Source organism: Anneissia japonica, unplaced genomic scaffold (genome assembly GCF_011630105.1).
Source record: "Anneissia japonica isolate Jap-2015-1 unplaced genomic scaffold, ASM1163010v1 scaffold921_len549748_cov171, whole genome shotgun sequence".
Lineage (NCBI taxonomy): Eukaryota > Metazoa > Echinodermata > Crinoidea > Comatulida > Comatulidae > Anneissia > Anneissia japonica.
This window is the reverse complement of record NW_022694674.1, coordinates 514394-521132: the sequence shown is the minus strand read 5'-3', so window position 1 is coordinate 521132 and position 6739 is coordinate 514394. Positions and strand designations below refer to the sequence as shown.

Sequence of the window (6739 nt, the reverse complement as noted above, 5' to 3'; positions counted from 1 at the left end):
GAGCATATGCTGGAGCGAATGATGCGGATAGAGAAGCGAATGGTTTTCTTCCTCAGGTCGGATAGGACGGACGCCACCGTCGACGGAGTTGCTCTTTCGGAACGTGACAGAAGACTTTTAGTGGCGGGTAAAACCATAAGACGTTCAAATGACAAAAAGTCAGCATAGGCGATGGTCGACAATATAAAAGATCGATGTAAATCGAACGCGAATTGCCACTGTGCGGAAAATTATTTGATGATATGCGAACTCGACACCGATCGATTGTTACAGCAGATTCATCAAAAGGACATTTGCATAGCCGGATTGAAACAGCGGCTGAAAGTGGCAACGGACGAGACGGAGGACATGCGAAATCAAGTGTCGCATATGATCGACCAAGTAGACGATCTGGAAATGGAACTGAGTAGTCTCGAAGATAGGTTGGAAAGAGTTTAGGAGAAGAACGTATAAATGTGTACGGGAGGTCTGTTTTTAGTTTTCTCCACAACAAGGCAAAATAAATAATGAATATCGTGGAAGTGCCCGTCATGGTTCTTTCTGACATCGTTCGTCGCGCGGGCACGGACGCGATCGGAAGGCTCGAACTCGCCAACGTGTGCTCGGAATTCGAACGAGCCGTCGAATACAAGACGCCGAGAAACTCGGTCGTCGAGGAAGTTCTGAAAGCAATGGAGTGCGACAAGGTGCGCGTGACTCGCGGAACGTTGCACCGTCTGCTGTTCGAAGACATCTTCGACGCGGGCTACCGTCCACGGGGAATGCACGTGTCGATCGTGCACGACGAGAAGGATGCCGAAGAGCATTCGATTCACCCGTCGTTACCGATGATAATGCTGGCGCGCCTCGCCTCGCTCACCTTGCACAAGGCCAACCTGTCCGACACCCTGTTCGGTCGGGTCATGAACAAGTTGGACGGTCTGAAGTACGTGGAACTGGATGACTGCCGAGGCGATCCGTTTGGGCCGAGGGCGAGGGTAACGAGAAAGACCGTGCCCTGGACGCTGAGATTGGTCGACATGGAATTTTCCCTGAAACAGTTATACGACACGTTCAGACCGGAGGAGGGAGAAGACGCTCACCTGAGATACGTAGTGTGCGTAGGATGCAAGATACACCGAAAGCGAGGAAGGATGATGGAAGATTGGATTAAAATTTACACCGACTTTTACGAGGAAAATGTAGAGGACGACACCGTGAGACACGCGAATTTGGTGGCGGTGAGCAATCGGTGGGAGAAAACGGAACCCATGGAAATATGTGCGCGCAGGTTGTTGATTTCGATGGACGACCCGGAGAGTACGAGATATCAAACGCTGAGCAGATTGGCCTTCGAAAGACTACTCGATAACGACGAACTTTTCGACGAAATTGAAGTGTTGCGTTTCGGCATAGACAAGCGTGACGGTCCGTTGGACGCATCGTTGGCGCAGGTATTTCAACTGCAACAGAATCTGCGACATGTGAGCATTTACTACACCGAGATCACAGACGAATTCTTCGAACAATTGATTAACACGTGCGAAAACTTGACATATGTCAGCTTATTCTGTTGCCAAGGACTCACCTTCAAGAACGTTCGAATTGCCCCAAGAAAAATGCAATATCAACTTTCTCTACCCACCATGAGCTTCGATCCAGTGGCTTTGATGAACGCTTGCGCACCTCATCCGCAATCCTATCCGCTGCTGCAGTTGAACCTCACAGCATGTCATTTCGACAAAAAAGTGATGGTGAATTTGGTCAGGGAACACGGATGGTTTCGTGTATTCGTAAAGAACGTTTTCACCAAAATGTGGAAAGACGTACGTTTGCTTCGTGATGTGTAGATGATGGCTTAACGATAAAATAAATTGGACACGAAAACAAAAACAAACAAAAAATGTTTCTTTTCTTTCTTTTGTTTTATTCTGGAAACTTTAGATTTAACAGTAAATTTACAGGTATACGATAGATAGGTATGCGCTCGTCGACAAACATCCCAGCTAACACAAAACGTTAAAAAAACGTTTTGAATTGGTTTTAGTTTGGGTTTCGTTTTTGTGAAACGTTTTCAAAACGTTTTTAAAACGTGCAAGTTAAAAAATTGTGCTTTCTGATAAGAGACTTTTGCACCAAAACGTTAAAAAAACGTTAGAAAAACGTACGCAAAAAACTTGCAAACAAGTGTGTAAAATAGAACGAAATCACAACGTTCTGTAAACGTTATATCACAACCAACTTTTCAGCAATTTTCACAAAAATCGTTATCGTTTTTATAAAACGTTTTTAAAACGTCGCTGTGTAAACCTTGCCTTTTGATTGCAGATTGTTTGCACCAAAACGTTAAAAAAACATTCAAAAAACGTACGCAAATAAACTTACAAACAGGTGCATAAAATAGAACGAAATTACAACGTTTACAGAACGTTATACCACAACCAAATTTTCACTAACTTTCATCAAAAATGTTATCGTTTTTATAAAACGTTTTAAAAACGATTTTAAAACGTCGCTGTGTAATATTGCCTATTGTTTGCAGATTTAATGCACCATAACGATATAAAAACGTTATAAAAACGTACGCAAAGACTCCTCAACAAATGTATAATTATAACGAAATCACAACGTTCACGGAACGTTATATCAAAACCAAATTTTCACCAATTGTCAGAGAAATTGTTATCGTTTTTATAAATCTTTTTTAAAATGATTTTAAAACGTTGCCATATATTGCGTTTTATTTGCAGTTTCCTTGTACAAAATGTTATAAAAACGTTATAATAACGTAAGAAAAATACTTACAAACACGTTTATAAACACGTTTATCACAATTAAATCACAGCGTTTACAATGTTATCTCGCAACCAAAAATGACCACCACTTTATTCCAGAAATTTAATTAACATATTTTATAAAGACCAAAGATACCCAATGCTACACCCAAACAATTAACATAGGTACAATCAAATTTAAACCAATTTATTCAGGTTGATTGTTTTCTTTAAACTTTAACACATTAATCTATATGTATAAATCTACGTAGTCACCGTCATCATCCATGCATTTATAATGAGTCTTAGCCACGAATAAAATTTACTGATTCGTCAACAAGCGTCATGTGACAATTTATCTACGCGAACGCGCGCAACCGTTGACCGATTGCCATTTTGCGCCTGTTTTTCGTTGGATGATGTAGGCTATGTGACGTCCGTTTTCTGAATTCAACTTCTGCTGATACTTTTAGAAACCCTAACTTTTAATCTGATCGTATACAATTTTATGAAACTACGGAAGGTAAGGTTATTAGTTGATATACATTACGTTAAATTGTCTTTTAGAAAAAACACACAATAAACAACACGTCAACAAGCCAGAGCCGTCGGTAGGCCTAGGCCTAGGGCCAAAGCCTGGCCTGGGGCCGGGGCTAGGAAAACACGTCAAGCAGCCCTAGGCCTAGGTAGGTAAAGGGTTGAAAAAGAAAGGTAGGAACATATTTTCTAGCAAAGGGAGCACAAAGGTGCACTGGGAGTTGAGGGTCTAATGGTCATGCCCTCGGGGGGAAAAAATCTGTTTTCTGCAATAGTTTGTTGTTGGTGTTATTTGACGTCAGGTTTTTTGGTTTTGTGACATGGTTCTATCTAAATACGGATCCTAGCTAGGCCTAGTTCTACAGTTAGGCCTATCCTGTGCTGTATTGAACTGCGAGGCATTTAATGACAAATACTCCTTTTCATAGTTTTAAATCAAGAACAAACCTGGGAATATCATGATAGATGAGGCAAATTTGCCTTGTCTGTCTCATGCTAGCGGCCCTGTATTTGCCCTGGTACTGGCACATAGGCCTAATCTAATTATTTTTACTAGGCCTAGTGATTCTTAGGCATGACGTTTTTGTATTTTTCATGAGAAGTTGCTGGCTATAATATTACAGTTAAGATTTCTAAGTCTTCTTTCAGTGTCGGAACAGGTCACAATGTCATTCACCATTTTTGATTGTGCTGAATACTATTTTTGTATTGCCTGTATGACTGGGTGTAGGACCGGTTCGGCCGTACACTTGTTCGGCCGTACGATATTCATTGCCCAAATAAGGGTTATTGTATGGAACGCCGTGTAGTGTATAATAATCAAAGCGTGAATTGGATGTCACTGTACTGTACAGTGCAATGTTGACCGCGGGTTAGGTGGTGGTGCAGGGGAACCTTATAATAAAAATAACGATTACTAATGAAAATGTGTTGTGTGTTTTTACTTCTACTGGTGGTACACGGGAACCTAATAATAAAAATAACGATTACTAATGAAAATTTGTTTGTTTTTACTTCTACTGGTGGTACACGGGAACCTAATAATAAAAATAACGATTACTAATGAAAATGTGTTGTTTGTTTTTACTTCTACTGGTGGTGCACGGGAACCTTACAATAAAAATAACGATTACTAATGAAAATGTGTTGTTTCTTTTTATTTCTAATAATACTGTACCGTTTAGACCATTGTATTTAGTACATTATTTTTTACGGAGTAGTTTATAATAGCATAATTTTTAGTTAAAGTATATTATTATTACGTAATAGTTTACTTAAATTTATAACTTATAAAGAAGCAAATGTATTTGTATTTTGGAATAAAGTATATAATTAATTAAGTAGTGGTAACGAATTGAATTATGATCAACTTCTGGTGTGTGTTATTATAACAGTAATATTGTTTGTTAAATCTGTAATCATTTGGTGAATTCGCTTTGCATACACGTCCGTCAAAATATGCATGTTTTGTCCTCGAACGCAAGACGGTAAATAACGTCACCACGGAAATGTGTATTCTATTGTTATTTTTTCAATGAAGGGCGTTTACAGTTAACTTAAAGTGCTTGGTTGTAGAGAAAGATTATTATTACTGTATTATCATATTCATACTGTATAGAGTATTTGAAGATTTCTACAATATCTACAATATGGAAAGACAATATCAAATAAATTGAAAGTTAATAAAAATAAAATTATTACAATTTACATCATTCAAATTAATTAAAAATGTGTTTATTCAACGAAACATAAAGCATCAATAATATTGTAAGCTCCAATGATATTAAGATAAATGCAGTAAAATACACTGGCAGTATATTAAAATTATCAACATTATTCTTCAATGATTATATCGACTATACGGTAGCATAATTGTAATACAAAATATATAAAATTTTGTTTGATTATTAACATATATGAATGCATAATAATGTACATTCGTACAGTTTCAAATATACTGTACAGTACAGTATATTTCCGACGAAATATATGAATCTTAACTAGGCCTATATAGCAATAGATTAACCACACACACAAAATAGTAAATTCCATTTCACTTGGTTTTGTGGATTCCATTTCACTCATTTGTGGATTCTATATATTAATTGTTTATTAACTTTTCTTTAATTAATATTTTTGGGTTGATGCCATTAATTGATAAATATATGTTTACTTTTAGTTACCAATGACCTGAGGGAAGAAAGTTCAACAGCATTTAGGCAAGTCCACCGTTCTTCTGTAAAGGCACCCTGTATGCATAATTAAATACGGTAAGTCCAGGCTTCATCTTATTATTATTTTTATTATTATTATTATTATACAATATTACATCATTGTTTGTTGATATTGAAATGGTGGGCTATCACTGCTATCAGCATGATATGCTAACCTTGTATGTACTGTGTGCGTATGTTTATCATTCCATAATGATCACTTCAAACAGTTTAATTACCTATAATATTTTCATTTATTATTTTCATTATATTAATTAATACATTGATTTAGAATGGGAATTAATTGTTTTAAGGATGTCAAGTATCACGGCTTCAGACAAGTTATTAGAAAGTTTTATCATATTAATTTATACTTACCTTATATTATTTTTTCATAAATATTTAACATAGGCCTACACATGTTATTTTTAATAAAAATGTAATTATTCTAATCTGTTGAATTTGTTTATAGGACTAATATTCAGCAGTCAAATAATATATTAACAAGGGTGATCATACGTTTGTATTTAAATCTATTGAGTTGGTGTTACCTTGGGACTATTAAAAGTATGGTTTTTATAGCTGTTATATAGCAAATGTTTTACTATGAGATACTCAAAAGAATATGTTTGGTTATTAAGTCAAGTTTAACAGTAATGAAAATCACTTCACTTTAGAAAACACTACTAAAACACATCCTACATGTAGAATATAATTTATAAAAAGCAAAAAAGGCCGACTGTAGATTAAATTGACACATTTTTGTGTTCACTTTTTACAGAAACTTAAGCAAGTTTGTAATGAAGAAGATGTAGTTGCCAGAAGAGATGACAACGATGAGGACGACAGCAATATTTTGTGAATGCGTTTGATTTGTAGCACATCCTCTTTATTGGTTCTGATACAACATTCTACTTCGCAAATGGTTCCATTGTGACAGAACAGCTATGAATTTCCTCTGTCAAGGCTTGATTCAAAGAGAGTGCATCCATCTGCTTTTCTCAATATTCAAGATTTTTAAGTGTGCACTATGGAGTTTTGTACACTAGACCCCTTGTTTATTTTTGATATTTCTTTGACATTTTTAAAATCAATTGAACTTGCCAAATACTGACTGAAATAACTGTACTTACAGAAATAGTATAGAATTGTCAGCACTTGACTCTAACTTGATTTGATTTATTTTTTTTTTGGATATTGATTATTGTATATCCTTTTGTCCTATATTGAAATGGG

General features: G+C 36.3%; 1 long non-coding RNA gene across 1 annotated transcript; it reads left to right on the top strand.

Moving 5' to 3' along the window:
* Positions 1–2970: 2970 nt before the first annotated feature.
* Positions 2971–6587, top strand: LOC117101154. Its single transcript, XR_004444239.1, has 3 exons — positions 2971–3276; positions 5470–5560; positions 6285–6587. It is a non-coding gene; the product is annotated as an uncharacterized LOC117101154 (long non-coding RNA).
* Positions 6588–6739: the final 152 nt, after the last annotated feature.